Below are 17,029 nucleotides of genomic sequence, written 5' to 3'. Positions count from 1 at the left end.
CATCTCAGCATGTATTTACCACGTTCATATATCAAAATATACAGGTCTACTGCAACCCAAATATCAACAATCTACATAATGTATTCCAAATATCATTATCCCTGAATCCACAAACTGAAAAATAAAACATGATAGTAAATAATTATTGTAAAACAATCACTGAGTGAATATCTATAACTATTACCTAAATGTTGTTTCATACTTGGTATTTATATCACTACAGAGTGATAATCTGTCTGCGAAAACTGATTTACAAAAATATTCATAATGATGCATGATGTCCTGTGCAGATTCAACGTCATCCATTAAATTCTTTACTCTGGTAATTTTGCATCAACACACATGGGCTAATGGACAAATTTTAAACATAATTGCACCTGACAATGAAACTGGATTCATCCAAAAATCTGTCTAAACCTACCTATTTATTAAATAATGTTTAACTTGGAAAAATTGTAATTAAATAAGCTTCTCAACAATTTTAAGAGTTCGAAAAGTACACATTTACCAGCTAATTGAATAATGTGCAAAAGTAAAATGAAGATGTGTATGCCAGGTAAGATATATATGAAAACGGCAAAATTACTCTGTTAATGTTTAAAGTATTATCATTTTATGTATTTTAATTTACAGCCTATTTTCTCTGCTTATCACAGTGATACCATCTTATCAACGCATTCTTATATTAATTTCTTGTAAAGAGTATGTCAGAGAACAGATTATTTAATGTGATCAGTTTCAGTTTGAATTTTTGTTTAAGACTTCAATGAACAGCTTAATATAAAGGGACAATTTGAGAATAATACTTAATTATAATATATTCTTTATTGCATAATACACCCATATGGGTCAAGCAATACAATTCATAATAAGAAAAAAACAAAGAACAATGAATGTATTTATACAATAGGCGCAATTTAAGTAATTTACTCCTTATATGTTACACCGATGTGGACCTTTTATTTCTTAATTCTAATGATTGTTTTATAAAAGTGAAAAGAGCCGGTATAACTTCAATTGTTGGGCTAAGTATATATTCAAGTTTCTGTATGGGTGATTTGAGATAGAATGAGGAACAATTATCTACACTCACAGTTCTCTTCGTTTCTTGTGTCTCACCAGTAGTTGAGGATTAAACCCTCTTGTCTGCCATTTTCTAAATCTAAAAATCTGTTTCAAAAATTAGAATAATTAATTTTTAGAACTGGAATTCAATGTGTCTAAAATAATTTTTGAATTAACCAACTTGCACCTAAAACTAGATGCAGTGTGTTTTTATAGTGAAAAACAAAAAAATAATTTCATACTTAATATAAATTGCAACCGAGAACTTATAGAAGGGATCAAATTGATTATAAGATTTCTCCAAAACCATTTTGCTCTCATGAAAAACCTATATTGTTGAGCAAGATGAAATGGTAAACTATCTTAAAATCACATTTTGAAATCTAAGAGCGATCAATAAGTTGTAAATGACAGTGATATAGATAGGCCATGATGCAAATATATATTATAAGTCTACTACTATTATAAGTCTACTACATTTTCAAAAAAAAGTGAAGAACTATAGTGATATCTAGCTTCTTGGGATTTTCATTTTCTCAGTGCTATGTTTTTTTTTATATTCTGGGTTGATAGATCCCACTGATAATAATATGTCCTTTTTATGATTTCTTGTGGGGCGTTCTGCTATACTTCCCTAGTTCATTTAAAGAAAACCTTTATGCTCATATAAATTTAGGTATACTTCCTTGAGAGCTTGTAGCCTCCAGAGTTCAAAAAGCTTCATTAGCCAACTAATGTAAACTTATTATAGTTTATTTGAAGGAACCACATAGCGCTATAAGCATGATACCAGTATCATGCTTATGCAAAAAAAACAAAAACAAAAACAAAAAAAACAAAAAAGAACATTTACATGTAGGATAACCAATTCAGCATAATGTAAGAAAAATACGTACAGTGGTTATAAGTGTCAGTGAATTGAATGAAATGTAACCGAAAAGAAACTGATGAAATTTCCAAACAAAAGATATATATTACATATTTCTTTTTAAGCTTGAAAGCCAAAGAACAAGTCTCAATAAGGCTTATCTATGGTCCCCGGTTACTCGTCAAATTTCGAACATTCATTAACATTTTTAAAAATTAGATTTTATTATTAACTAATGTCTTTATTATTTGAATCATCATCTAAAAATGTCAAACAATAGATATAGGCAGCATACGAAGCTGCGCGTTGAAGGTAGGGTCCTTTGATTTTCATGAATATCAAAAGAAATCAGCGACAGGTACACACTTCAAAGCTTTCGTAAACACCGAGCACAGGTTTGTTCAGAGTTGAGTTTGAAATATAATGTATATATTATATGTGTAAAGGTTGAGTGAAAATATCTTTGTTGAACAACCTTGTGCTCTATGTTTTCTAATTAAAAGTATTGCGATTTTGAATCTCTTCGCTGACTTCATTTACATGCGATTAACTTCTTTATGACCTGTTTAGAATCATAACAAGCCACGTGGATTTGTATCGTTACGGGTAAATGCCCCGAGTAAACGTGCTAGTTCTCAGTTGAAACGTACTCAGTTTTATATCGATCAGCATGGACTTGTTTGGTTTATCTTGTTATAGCTTTTATTGCCAAAGCTTTGTTAACAGAAAATTGTATTTGTAGTTGATTGTGAATCTTGAACATATTATTCGTCTTTGAAAAAAAAAATATCATACCAAGATCTTCTTTTTATAGTATCTAATCTAAATGTCTCCGCCTATTTCCATATAATAGAGAAACCGTAGTCTGATCGGGGGGAAATGTTCCGGCATTTTCTAGTGCGATGGGTGTTAAAAATATGCTTGTATTTTTTTTATCTGTTTGATTATTCATTATAAATATACAATGTTTTAATTAGAAATACTTCGATATACACAATGAAAACAAACAAAATACCGTATGCTAATATTTAACCGGTAAACCAAGGGTGTAAAAAGGGACCACACTACTATACTTAAGTAGAATACTCCTTTGCCGTTTCCAGCCTATCGTCAGGAATATCGGAGTGTTTTGATATCAAGAAAGTTGTGAAAAAGGCTGCAATATACATGTGTAATTTGCTTTTCTATTTCTGTTAACTGTGGACTGTATAATGAGAACTAGACAGAATGGGGGAACAGAAATGAGACTTGACTCTACCAACACACTAAATGAGCTTGTCATTGCAAATATAGTTTAATTTTCTTCAACAAAAAAATATAAAAAGCAAAATTGAAGATATACTTCCCCAGAGTCAGAGAAACTGTGATCAAAATTAATAATGGAAAAACAGAACAAGTGCTCGACATTTGGAAAGAACAATGGTAATAAATCAGCATGAAGAAAGAAGAGATTGAGAACGCAACTAGTTGTTAAACTAATAGTAATACGAGTAAAAAGGATCTGAAAAATAGAGAGGCATATAGTCCAAAAGAACATCACATGGAAAAGAAAACTAAAACTGTATAAACTAATTATACTAGAAATTCACGTGTATAAATGTGAGACGTGGAAAAAGTAATTGAACAAATGCTCAGAAAGATGATGAAAATAAGACAGGGAGAGCTATTCGGCAATGAAGAACTAATTGAAAGGATAAAGATAAAACCAACTAGCCAGAAAGTATGTAGGTCATACACAGAGGCAAGAACCATCTAGCTACTACATCACCAGAGGGATGGGAAAACTTGAGGGTCCGAAAACAACGTGGCACCACGGAGTAGAAAAGGAGAGAATAAACTGAGTAACTTTTAGCAGCCAATTAAAGTGAACTGAACTGTGTTTAGAAGGATATATATATGTTTATTATTTAAATCAGTCCAAGCCTCAAAGACATCTTTCCAAAACTTGTTTTTCAAATTCTTCAGGATAGTTTTTAATAATAATTTATATTCAATGCCACATGTTGATATTTTTATCAAATCTATATTAGGTAAAAAGTTTTGAAAACCTTTATATGACAGAGTGAGCTGTCTCATCCAAAATAATTTAAGTGATGCAGTAAAAGCTTTAAGATTTATCATTTTTAGTCCGCCTTCTTAATATTTTTTACTAAGACATCTTTTCTCACTCTGTGATGTAAACCATTCCATACAAATGAAAAAAAAAAAATTCAAGTTCCTTCAAAAAATTTTCTGATGCGTTGGGATTAGCCATTAGTATATGATTTAAAAGAGGTAGAACAAGAGTTTTAAGAACAGTTATCTTCCCAATAGGTGTCAAATATCTCTTAGTCCACTGGCTAATAGTGGCTTTTATTTGACTTAATTTGGGTTCATAATTGAGTCTTTCAATTTCACTTAAATCAACATCATAATGAATTCCAAGTAAGCTAAATCTTGTACATCCCCACTTAAGATTATGCTCATGACTTAATATTTCTTGACTATATTTTTTGAAACCAATCCAAACTGCATGGGATTTTGAACAATTGATATATAAACCAGACATTTCTGAAAATTTCTTTAATATTTTCATTACTTCTGTCAGTGATTCTTTACTACCATCTAAAAGAATTGAAGTATCATCTGCTAATTGTGATATTTTCTTTTCTATGTTCTTTACAGTTATTCCCTTGATTTTTTTTATATTTTCTTCTCAGAATTGCTAAAATTTCTGCACACAAAATAAAGATATAGGGTGATAGAGGATCCCCTTGTCTACAGCCTCTCTGAATGTTAAAACTTTGTGAAAAGTTACCACTCTGATTAATCATGGAACTTATATTAGTATAAAACAATTTCACCCATTTTTGTATTGATTGACCAAAGTTAAAAAACTGCAGGGAGTTCTGAATGAATTTCCATGAAATGGTATCAAAAACTTTCTCAAAGTCAATCAATAGCAACAAGCCTGGTATATTTTCCTTTTCTGTATACTGCATAATATCATAAATCAAACGTGTATTTTCTCCTATGTACCTATTGGAAATAAAGCCAGTTTGATCGCTATTTATTAATTTGTCAAGATTAATTTTTATCCTATTAACAATAGTACCTGATGCAATTTTGTATACATTATTGAGGAGTGTTATTGGCCGCCAGTTTTTGAGAAACTGTCTTGGCTTATCCCCTTTGGTAAAAGTGTTATTATACCATGTCTCTGTGTGATAGACAGTTGGTTATTCTCATATGCATAGTTAATTGATCTGACAACAAAGTGTCCAAGGTATTTCCAAAAAACTTTTTAAAATTCTGTTGAAAAACCATCAGAACCTGGTGATTTGTCTGATTTCATTTTACTTAGAGTGCTAGAAGCCTCTTGTAAAGTAATAACACCTTCTAATTCCTCAGCTTCTGCATTAGATAACTTTGGAGTATCCTCAATTTTTAGATTAGACTCAAACTCTTTCAAATTTTGACTTAAAACAGATTCAGAATATAATTTCTCATAAAATTTCTTTGTTTCTTCTAAAATTTGTGCTTGATCATGGATTATCTCTCCTGTGTCTAATTCTAGCATAGGTATTATTTTACTAGTATAGTTCCTAGATTCTAGAGAACAGAAATATCTTGTAGGTTTTTCTCCTTCGTCTACCCATCGTGCCCTACTCCTTACACATATACCTTGTAATTTATGTCTTCTTAAGCTTTCAAATTGTTGTTTTTTGTTTTCTAAAACTAGAACATTTTCATCTGTAAGATTTTCCTCCAGGTGTTTTATTTCTTCTCTCAATTTTTTTCTGTATTATCATTTTTCTTTTTTAAGTATGAAGAGTTTGAAATACTTTTGCCCCTGATTTCCATTAAAAGAGTTTCAAGAAACAATTGATCATTTATAGTAAAACATATATCTTTATCATGAAGAGAATCTATATATTTTCTTTCATAAACTGGTACAGCATACTGCATTTTAACATTATTGATAACCTCTTCAATGCAATCTAAGTACTCTTTCTCCCTTAATAGAGAGTTATTAAACTTCCAAAAACCTCGTCCTTTTTTAAAGTCATAAAATTTTAACACCAACGAAATCATAGAGTGATCTGATCTATAGCTAGTTTCAATGTCACATTTATTTACGCAGGGCAGGAGTATTTCTGACATGACAAAAAAATCAAGTCGACTCTGTTTGAAAGTTTTTTTTTCTTACGCTAAGAATACCTTCGATCTTTTTCATGAAGTTGTCTAAAAGGGTCTATATATCCATTGCCCTCCATGATCTCTAACAATTTAGTTCTAGCCTTTGGATTGTTTACATGTTTGTAATTTAAATAGTCTAATTCTGGATTCAACACTAAGTTAAAATCTCCGCACCATATAACATTACTACAATTCATGTCCTCTATATATGTTTCAATGTTTTCAAAAAAAATTAGGAGAATCATTATTTGGACCATACACCGTACATATTACTAGTTCATGACCCTGAATACAAGCTTTTATAATATGAAAATTTTCATCTTTATCACCTTTCTCTGATATGACCTTGAAATCAAAGTTGTTATTTACAAGAAATGCAACACCTCTAGAATTACTCGTAAAAGAACTAAAAAAAATCATTTATAACCCCACAAGTTTCTCACTTCGTTCTCAATTTCAGATGAGAAGTGAGTATCTTGTAAACAGTATAAGTTATATTTTAGTGTTTTTAGATAATGGAAAACATCTCTACGCTTTTACAACATCACCAAGACCTTGACAATTTACTGATAACTTCCATCAAAACAGAGTACCGGCATAGAGTAATGACACCAACTGGATTTTATTCTGTGTAAATGTTTGGTTTTATGATTCTTATTCTGAAAACATGCCATAAGGAAAAAGAGAGGAAAAGAGTGTAAGAGAAAGAAAACATGAAAAGAAAAATAAAACATATTTCGCGTCACAGTAATGTCTGTAGAAGACTTCACTGGCAATTTTCATACCATTGACCACATGGAATGTCGTATAGCTCACAACCGGTTGTTTATATGATAATTATAATATACAGAACCCGTGCGTAATTGAGTAATTTCCGGATTAGAGGTTTCACTCCTGGTCGTCTTTGAGATTTAATTTCTCCTCAATATCATCAAAAATATCAAACACAACCTTTTCAATCCCCACTTGACCATAGATGTGTCCATTAAAATACCATGCAGCCTTTATCCTGGGGTTTTCGAGAAGATCGTTTATAAGTTTGCTGTTCAAGTAGGTCACATCGTTATTGAGGCGAATCGAAGAATTCGTGTTGCTTTTTTCATTGTTGATCTATGTATCATAATCCTGGTCTGGCTGTATTGTTTTTCATTTTCATCAGGATTGGCCGTTGATACTCTTGTCTTCCCGGAATACGATATATAGCTATGATATCCTTCTCCGTAACTTCCACTCCAGTGTTTTCTTTAATAATATCTTGTGCAACCTTCATGACATTTTCTCCCTTATTTTCTTCCCCCCATGTATTTTAATGTTGTTTTTTCTCGAATATTGTTCATTCCAGTTTGATTTGGCTAGTGCTGATTTAGCAATTTGCTTAATTTCATTGTTTTCTGCTTTTAGTTTTTCTGTGTTGGATCTTTGATTGTCAATAGTTTCATGTAACGATCTTATTCTCTCCTCGTACATTTCTTCCATTTCTTTATTGTGATCAGAAATGATTTCTTTAACGATGGTACTGACAATAATTTTCAAGTCATCATTTTTCACAGTTTTTTTTTTTTTTTTGACACTTTCCTTCAGAGACTTTAGATCCGCCAATATACTTTTCAAGATCTCGTCACCCTCCGATTGTTTTTCACAGATTGTATCATCACTAACACTGACATTTGCAGATGCACTCCTACTTGTAGCATTAGCCCTTTTCTTTTGACCTTGACTGCCGGACATTTTTGAAAAAAAAGTTTTTAAAGCACTGGTAATCTGTGTACTGTACTGAACACTGATGAACACTTTTCACGAGCACTACACGAACATCTCCATAAATTATGTCCCACAATCAATAAATAACAATAATAACTTACAGCAATATAGCTTTTTGTAGAGTCTTAAGTTATAACATACTTTTTGAAAGTTTAAAGTTTAAAGTGGGTACTATACCATCAATACTGCCAGTTTTTTTACGGAAATGTCTACTCAACGTCCGCTTTGCTCTCCGCCATTACCGGACTTAGACTTTTGGTCCATACTTCACTTCATTGACTATAACAATACATTTTTATGCATTTTATCGCACTGTGAGATGACGTTAGGCTTTATTGTTTCCACCACAATATGAACAAAGTTGTATGATACATGTATAATATTATACAAATAAAATTTACTCAACTATGCTTCCCTCGCCGCCCAGGAAAATCCATAGATAAAGAAAACAACACTGATTTAAGTTGGAAAAAAACTATGGAATCCTGTAGGTCCGCAGCAATTGCGAGTAAAACAAAATGAATGGCGGACTCATTCTCGCAAACATTGTCATTTATTACGATGTACAAAAATTTGACTTGCTAGTGTAGAGCGTGCTCTAGAGAATGAATACTAGGAATCTCTTTGACCCATTCGAACGCGTCATTACCTAAAAAACATTCCCATTCGTTATTACTCTTTACACAACAATTATCAACACTTCCGTTCCGACTCAAGCAATTTTTTAAGGACATACGCAACGTACCTTATCTACTGATAATTTTTCAAGATATTCTTAATTTAAAATTATAATACCATTACATGTTCGCGGACAAAATATCAGCATGCATTGCCAGGGGTTTTGAATAGATATTAAATGATGAAAACTACTGTATTATTCAAAGAAAAATATATAAAAATTACTAAACATATATCCTAGATGTTTTTTCATCCAAATATGTTTTAAAAGAGGTGTACAGCACCATATATAGACTTTAAAAGAGTAGCACACAGGTCCTTCAAGTATTGGAACTCTTTAACTCCAAGGAAAAAGATAATGTTCAAAATATGTCCTTAACTTGTCGATAGGACAATTTTTCTTGCTACACTTCGTAACGCGGGAAATTTTGATTCTCCCCACATGGCTGTACAAAGGAAAACAGAAGGTTCCCTGAATTCAAACTTTTTTTCTTTTGTTAAGAAGCAATTCAAATTTATATCTTCAATTATAATTAGGAATTACTGTATGAGTATTTTTTTTTTGATAATATGATACCAGGGTAATTGTTAACTGGTTTGTCAATTTTAAATCTTATCATATTAACTTGATGTTACATTTTTCTCTTCATGTACAAGGCATTATTTTACAATGATCCAGTCCATATCATAGGCTTTATGTGCAGCAAATTTTACGAGTTGATCTGGAATAAAGGATGTCTCATTCTGAGAGAAACAAGCCTTTCCACTGAGGGTTTTGTTTTCGGTATGACATCATTGGTATTAAGATAAATAAAATAACATTCTGCATTTTTATCTGTTTGAAATTGTTCTCTCTGTTTAAATTTTTTAGTGTCTTCATCTAACTTTTGTGGTGGTAGACAAACTTCGCACCAACTTGCGTCATATGTTGTAGCATACGTAATACTAGTGTATAAATACTAAGACCAGTATAACAATTCAAGAGTTTAACGACGGGTAATACTGATAGGAAAAGAAAAAAATGGCTAATGATAGTTTTTACAAACGGAAGATGGACGAAATTGATCTGAGCTTAAAGAAAGCTGGATTCGAAGACGATCAAGCTATAGCTTTAGAGGACTTTTACGGGGACTGGGGAATGGTGTATGCCTTCACTGTCGGTCCATTTCTGTGCCTCCTGCCTCCCATTGTGACAATCATTATGACTGTTATCTTCAAACGGGCCAAACTCTTTGGAGTCACCCAGAAGTTTGTTCTCGCTATCATGTTTCTAGACATGTGCTACACAACAATTGCAGCCTCTCGCGATGGGTTGTTGGCTTTGTTCAATATGAATTATGGATTTTTGGAATATCGAGTGTGTACAATTGTCCTGGTATCTTTCCGAATACAAACGCAGCTCCATTCAACGTCCATGTGGCTGAAAACTCTGATGTGCTTACACCAAGCCTTAATCGTTGGATTGCCTTTGAAAATTAAACAAATGAACCTCAAATTAATTTTCACAGTGTTTTTTTTCGATCCATATTGCTCTAACAATGTTCGTAGCACTCTCCATCTCAACTCCAAAGTTTAAAGCAATTCCGTTAATCCAGCATTATAAGGAAGGATTTCCTTTGCGAAAAATTCTAGGATGTCAATTGAGAGGTTCTTTCGTGGCAGGAGACGCTTTCTTATCTGACTTCTCAACTGTCATTTCTGCTTCATATCTGACATATTTTCAAGTCTTACCGTTAATTATTCACTCAGTTACCATGTTTGTTTTGGTATTTCTATTAACGAAACATCTTCGCGTTCTCTCTGTATTGACCAATCAAATAACCGGTTCCGTCGAGCGAATCAAATACATTGCCCTCTTGAAGGTAAATATAGGTTTGGGAATATCCTTCTTTTTGCAGGAAATACCTATCATATTGTTTAACCTTATTCAACTGCAGTTAGACGATACGTCGTCCTTCTATCAGGGTTTTGTGATAACTGCCATGTCACTCTCATTCTGTCTTGGTAAACCAGTCGATTTGATGATCTACTCTAGTCTCAGCAGAACCTTCTCACAGAATCTGAAAAAAGCATTCTGTTGTGAGTAACAGAGGAACAAATAATTACACACTCAAACCTGATATAACTGAAATGTTTAAGAATAACTTTTCTTTGTGTATTTCTATTTTCAGTGGAAATGTTCTTCTGTAATTTTTGACTTCCTTTAAAATTTCTTCATCAGTGGTCTGATGTGAAACATTGACTAGTTGCGAAAATTGAGAAACTGACAACATTCTGTTAACTAAGGACAAATTAAGGTGGTGGCGGAACTTTGTGTCTTACGATCTTTGTGTGTAAATTTCTCAGAACAAGATTAGGTAAAAGGATTTGTAATAAAATGATGATACCTCAAATGCTTTCTTACAAATTTCCTCTGAAATATAATTTTGATCACTAATTCCATGGCCGTAACTAGGCTCAATTTTTTAGTGAGGCAATGGATCTAGGGGCCACTCGAGTCCCATGCGGGTCCAGGGTAGTGTCCTGATGGGGGTTCTCGGGGGCGTTTCCTATACGTGGACTTTAGTAAAAAAAAAATACTTAACTTTTCAAAGTTTTCTCGTTTTGAATTACTTTTTTACATGAGTTCTAAACGATAATGAAGCACTTGGTGAGATGATCAATTTACAAAAATTGAAACAAAAGTTGAAAGTATTAATATTAGGCCTAATTTAGTAAAAAGACGCACATATTTAATTAATTAAACAAAGTTCAAAGCATTTTTTTCTCACTTTTTAGAAAACTCTAAAATTTTAGTGAGGCATTTGTCTCACTTGCCTCAATGGTAGTTACGAGCTTAAATTTGGAAATTGGAACTGTTTGGATGTATCACGAACTATATCAGCGAATACTTAATATATGTACATTTTATATAAAAGATAGCGATTAAAGGGATTTTTTTTCATTATTGTAAAGAATATGATGTACTCAGAGCAAAGAATATGTCAATATTTAGAGCTAGTTTAAATATTTTTATGTTCTACGAATGTGTTTTAGACACATTGACGACTGTATAAATAAATGCATTGCATCTTAGGCATGAAATAATGTAATAGACTTAGCTTCTATTTGTCATATCGCATTATATCAGGTTTCGTTTTTTAATTAACATGTCTTAGTAAGAAATAATACCTTTTGAAATACTTTTTGCTTTTATAGATAACATTTTCACTTTTAATCATATTTGTCTGTTTCCTTACATGCTTATAATATTGTACTATTGTTGATATCGACGTTCACTTTAATGTGTTTTGAAATAGTACTTTCGTCAAGAAATCTTGTGTATATGAACCGCGTAGTTTGAAATCAGGTAGATAACAAGAAAATAATTTAACACAAGAAAAATAGGAACAAGTAAATTGCAATTTGGGGCTTTGTTAATTGACATTTTATAATACGAATAATCAAATCTGATACAAAATGTTTGTTCTCTTAGACGAGACAACATTTTGACCTGAGGGTAAGTAGGAAAAGAATTTTGAAATACATATCTTACAGTAAATATGTGTAATTAGGAATTTCACTTTTTTCCTGAATTTTCGGAAATACATGAAATTCCTGTTCTGCTTAGGAAATACACGTATTTACTGATTTTAGTTAGGAAATACACGTATTTACTGAATTTTTCAATACTTTTTACACGTATTCACTGACTCTGTTTTGGTGAGATAATCTAAAAAATGAATCATAAAATATGAACAGATGCACAGTATATTCAATGTTTATATCAGTTAGCATATCATGTAAATAAATCATATTTGAAATAAACCTTTATTTATTCATAAATAAAAATGCATTATTTGTGAATATTAACAAAAAATAATAATAATAATAATAATAATAATAATGCACTGCTTTCATATTCTGGAATGAGTTGTCTATATGACATGAAAGCGAGAACAAACTTCTGGGTGACTCCAAAGAGTTTGGCCCGTTTAGAGGATGGGTTGCACCCACCCAAGACATTAAGGGTTAATCCTTGTACACTATTCGATTGAATAGTTTTAGTCTCGCACCCCAAAAGAGGTTTGACCGATTAGGGTTAGTTTCAATCCTATCCAAGATATGTTACAGACTTTTTGACCGATTGGGGTAAGCCTCGCACACATCCAAGAGATAAGGGTCAGCCTCGCACCCATCCGAAAGATTAAGAAATTATGGAGTCCTACACACACCCACACCCACCCTCACACCCACCCACCCACCCTCACCCACACACACACACACACACATACGTGTACAACCGCAATTCTCACTACACGAGGTTTTACACCTGAAAGTCACTACACTATGTTCAAGCAATGCTAACAAGATAAACAGACCATAACTGTGATTCTATGGGTCTTTGTATATGCAAATGAGGTTCAGAAAGATGAAAATTCAAATAATGAAAAAATGATTTTTCACCTAAAAGTCACTACATTTGGTCACGTGATTTTGCTCAATCACACACCGGAAGTTGACAAGTCACTACATGGCTTTACCAGGACACACACAGGAAACTCAGTACATAAACACTCTTGTAAGATATTATACAAGAAAATCACTACATTCAGTAAATTTTGAATGCGTTTCCCGTAAAAACACCAATTTTTCCAAAAAATTATCGAAAATACATGACAATGTCTGCATGAAATCTGTATGGTATTGAAAAAAAAATTGTCAAAGGATATCCGATAAAGTTAAAAGATAAAAAATTGGCTTTCAACATCTGTATATAGATTAAAATAAAGCAAATGAAATGAGAAGAATAAATTAACAGTCATGACAAAGATTTAAAAGTATTAACGGCCAGGCACGTAACATCGTTTTTGAAAGTCGGGGGTTGGGGGGGGGGGGGCAGAAAATACAACTTAATACCCGAAAATCTTTGGCAAGCAAGAGAAATAGGTTAACTTCAAAAAGTCGAAAATCCTATTGGTGGGTTGAACTTTTGTGAACCCTCCAAAAAATTTCTTTACAATAAAATGACCGCATTTAAATACATAACAAAACAGTGTGTGTATGGGGGGGGGGGGGGGTAATGAACACTTTCACAGTAAATTAAAAATAAAACTTTTAAGTTTGAAAAAAGGAGGGGCCAAGCTACCCCTCCCCTCTGCTTTTACGTCGCTGACGGCAATGAATTGCCGAGTGTGCGTTGATTCAAGACTTGCTTCGTCAAGAATATTCGTTTTGGGTTTTTTTTTCTGTTGCATTGAGTAAGACAAGTAGAAATTGAAAATCGTTCCCCAATTTTAAATGCAATCATTATGTTTTTTATGATCTTAAAGAGTTTATTTTTTTCTTAACAAGAATTTTAAAGGATTACAAATTCTTTAACTACTGTTCATGTAATAAAATCTCGTTCTTTTTTATGTGGATGACACCACAACCAGCATTCAAAGGAAAATTTACAATAGTAATATAGTATATTCAGAAAAGGGGGGGGGGGTTAGCCTCCGCGTTCTACGGACCTGAAATAAGGGGAAAAATAATGATCCCTCTTATTTATTCTTGCAATTTAATGACTTCAAAAAACTGAAATTACTTTGGTGGGGAAAGTCCACTTCATTGTTTTTTATGCATAACATTCTATCATTTCATATTCATCATTTCATTTTCCAATTCAGCATTTAAAAATCCCATTGCTCAAATATGTTGGTCTCTAAAACCATGATTTTTTACGAAATGCAGTTCATACAGCACCCTTTAGTTTTCTTATCCCTTTGCTCAAATGTTTTACAACATTTTGAAAGATCAAACAAAAAAGACGGTTTGTTTGAATGAAACAATTTAATTGCATCAACTATACAAAAAAGTACATAAAAAGAATGCTGACATGAAATAAGATACACATGTATAAGCCAAGTGTTAATAGATAATTCTTGCTGTTAATTTTTAAGGTATCCAAAATAAGTTTATTTTCACAGAACAACCAAGGACAATCAGTCAGTATTTGTGCAAAATATAGTGACATTTTCTTAGTGCATTAAACAACATACAAGTTTCGAAATAAAAAAAAACTCTTTAAGCTTAAAGCTGACAACCAAGCAAGAAATATAAATATCATGCAGTTAATAACTTCCTGTGTTTAAAATGCAACAAAAGGCCCTAGGCTTTGACTATTACCTGAGTATTATGAATTTCTCAGGCTGTGGTCATTTCAAAACCGCCTGGATCTAGAAATCTAGACCCATGCAACAAAAATCGTAAATTTTCACAAGAATTCTATATTTATTATCATATTGATGCAGCTGAACTCCTAGAAGTTCAAAAGTAAAGAGGATAAGGTATACTGGCTAATACTGTATAAAACATTCTAATTTATGACTAACTCTGCCTTTTCATGGGCCTGAAACATGAAGAAGCTTTCAATTAGAGGGCTAAGCATTAATTAAGATTAATTTTAGAGGTCCATGTTTGCTCTGTTACGAATATGGATTATTCTAATGGACTTTTGAGTTTGATTACTATTCATAATCTTCATATTTAATTTTATGCCTGCTAGTTTGCCTGCTAGATGTTCCCCAGTAAAGGATTTTTTAAAACTTCAATTTACAGCCCATAGCAAGGGGTTCAAAAGTAGGGGGGACTTCAAAAAATATCTGACAAGCAAAAAAAAACATTATTTACTGAACCGACCTTATTGCAACAAAAAGGGGGGGGGGGGAGGGGCAACCAGGATATAAAGGATACTTTACTATAGCAAAATACTATACTCAGAAAAAGTGGGGGGGGGGGGGGGGTTCTATGGGCCTGTTGCAGTGTCAATATAAATAGGTAAACCTTGCATGAACAATGGGTCATGAGCGATAAATTTCACAAATTTGGGTTAAAAAATAATTACTTGCTTAAATTATGCAAACAGCTGTCTGCTACATGTCCATGAAAAAAAATTTATAGGGTATATTTTTTTCAATATTCAGCTCCATCCTGAACCTATATGCAAAAATGAATCTCACAACTTTTTGTACTTAAAGAGCTATGGGCTTATATGATATGCATACCATCAACTGCCTGCTGGCAAAACTTCTCACAAAAGAGACATGAATGTTTTTTATTATCATAGTTCCCAGACGATGTTTTTGGCCTCTAAAAACCTGGTCTTTCGCTTCTCTGACTGTGGTAAAACTTTGCCGACATCATCATGATCATTTTCACATTCACTGTCCTTTTTGCTGTCACTTGCAAGTGCAGCTTGTTTCTGCTGCATTTCAGATTTGAGAGGCTTACTGGGCATATCTGAAATTATTATATATGTACATGTATTGACAAAAGGGATTCATCTTTATTTTTATAGAAGAGGCCAATGGGCCACATGGCTCACCCAAGTCACAGTAGCCCTGCACATCCCCCCCCCCCCCCATATATCCCTATGTAAAGCTTTGATTGCCTATTATGGCCTCATCTTACCCATTCAAACCTAATGAAGAGATATGAAAGTTGTTTTTCCATACTTCAATCTGTTAGGCATGATTGAAACACTCTATGTAAGCTCCTTATGGAGATATTTATAATTTATAATGCTGGCTAATGAACATCATGTTAATGTGATGCAAAGGAAAGTAATTTATTTAAAATGAATTTTGTCAATTTATCAGACTGTGATCATGTCTGGAGAAAAAAACAACTTATGGAATTAATCCTTAACTGTAATAAAGAAACAGTCATACTTAAAATTCAAGACAGAAATTCTGCCAGAATTTTAATTCACTTTAAACAATCTACATATTGTACAATGTAATACATAACACCTTATACAAGAGGCCCATGGTCCATGACACCTGAGCCCTTTTGCAAGAGAAAAGCAGAAATCAGTTCAGTATTGGAAAGTTTGAGTAATTATACAATTGGTGCCACCCTATGCCCTGTGGGTGATGATTTGAACAAACCTGAAACTACTTCTCCCATCCTACCCCTTGATGTTACGATTTGAATAAATTTGAATGTACACTACCTGAAAAATACTCCTGTATTAATATTACAAAATCATGGCTTTGCTGTTCTTGAGAAGAAGGCCTTTAAAGACATTTTCTATATAATTCCATGTAAAAGTCTTATGCCCCATTGTGTCCCCACCCTTCTGCCAGGGGTCATTAGTTGATAAAACTTCAAGCTACATTACCTGAGTATGCTTCTGTATTAATATGACTTGTCATGGCTTTGCTGTTCTGGAGAATAATTTTTCTGGCCCACTCAGACCTGTTTAACTTTTCTAACTGATGTCAGTATTCTAGAAGTTGTCAGTATTTTGAGCAGTTTGTCAGTAAAAATGCAACTCAGCTTATTAGACATTTTTATATGAAGAACCCCTTGTTATACAAATACTAAGCACTAACTACGCAAGTCACCGTATGCTGTCTACTGTTGCTTACATATTTTACATTTGCCATAATTATATTGTTTTTAGATCATTTTTGATAAGACCACTTCAATCAACAAGCTTCTTTATCAAAC

Source organism: Saccostrea echinata, unplaced genomic scaffold (assembly GCF_033153115.1).
Source record: "Saccostrea echinata isolate AGI-Se365-2 ecotype Australia unplaced genomic scaffold, CSIRO_AGI_Sech_v1 ptg000009l, whole genome shotgun sequence".
Lineage (NCBI taxonomy): Eukaryota > Metazoa > Mollusca > Bivalvia > Ostreida > Ostreidae > Saccostrea > Saccostrea echinata.
Note: the sequence above shows the minus strand (reverse complement) of the source record.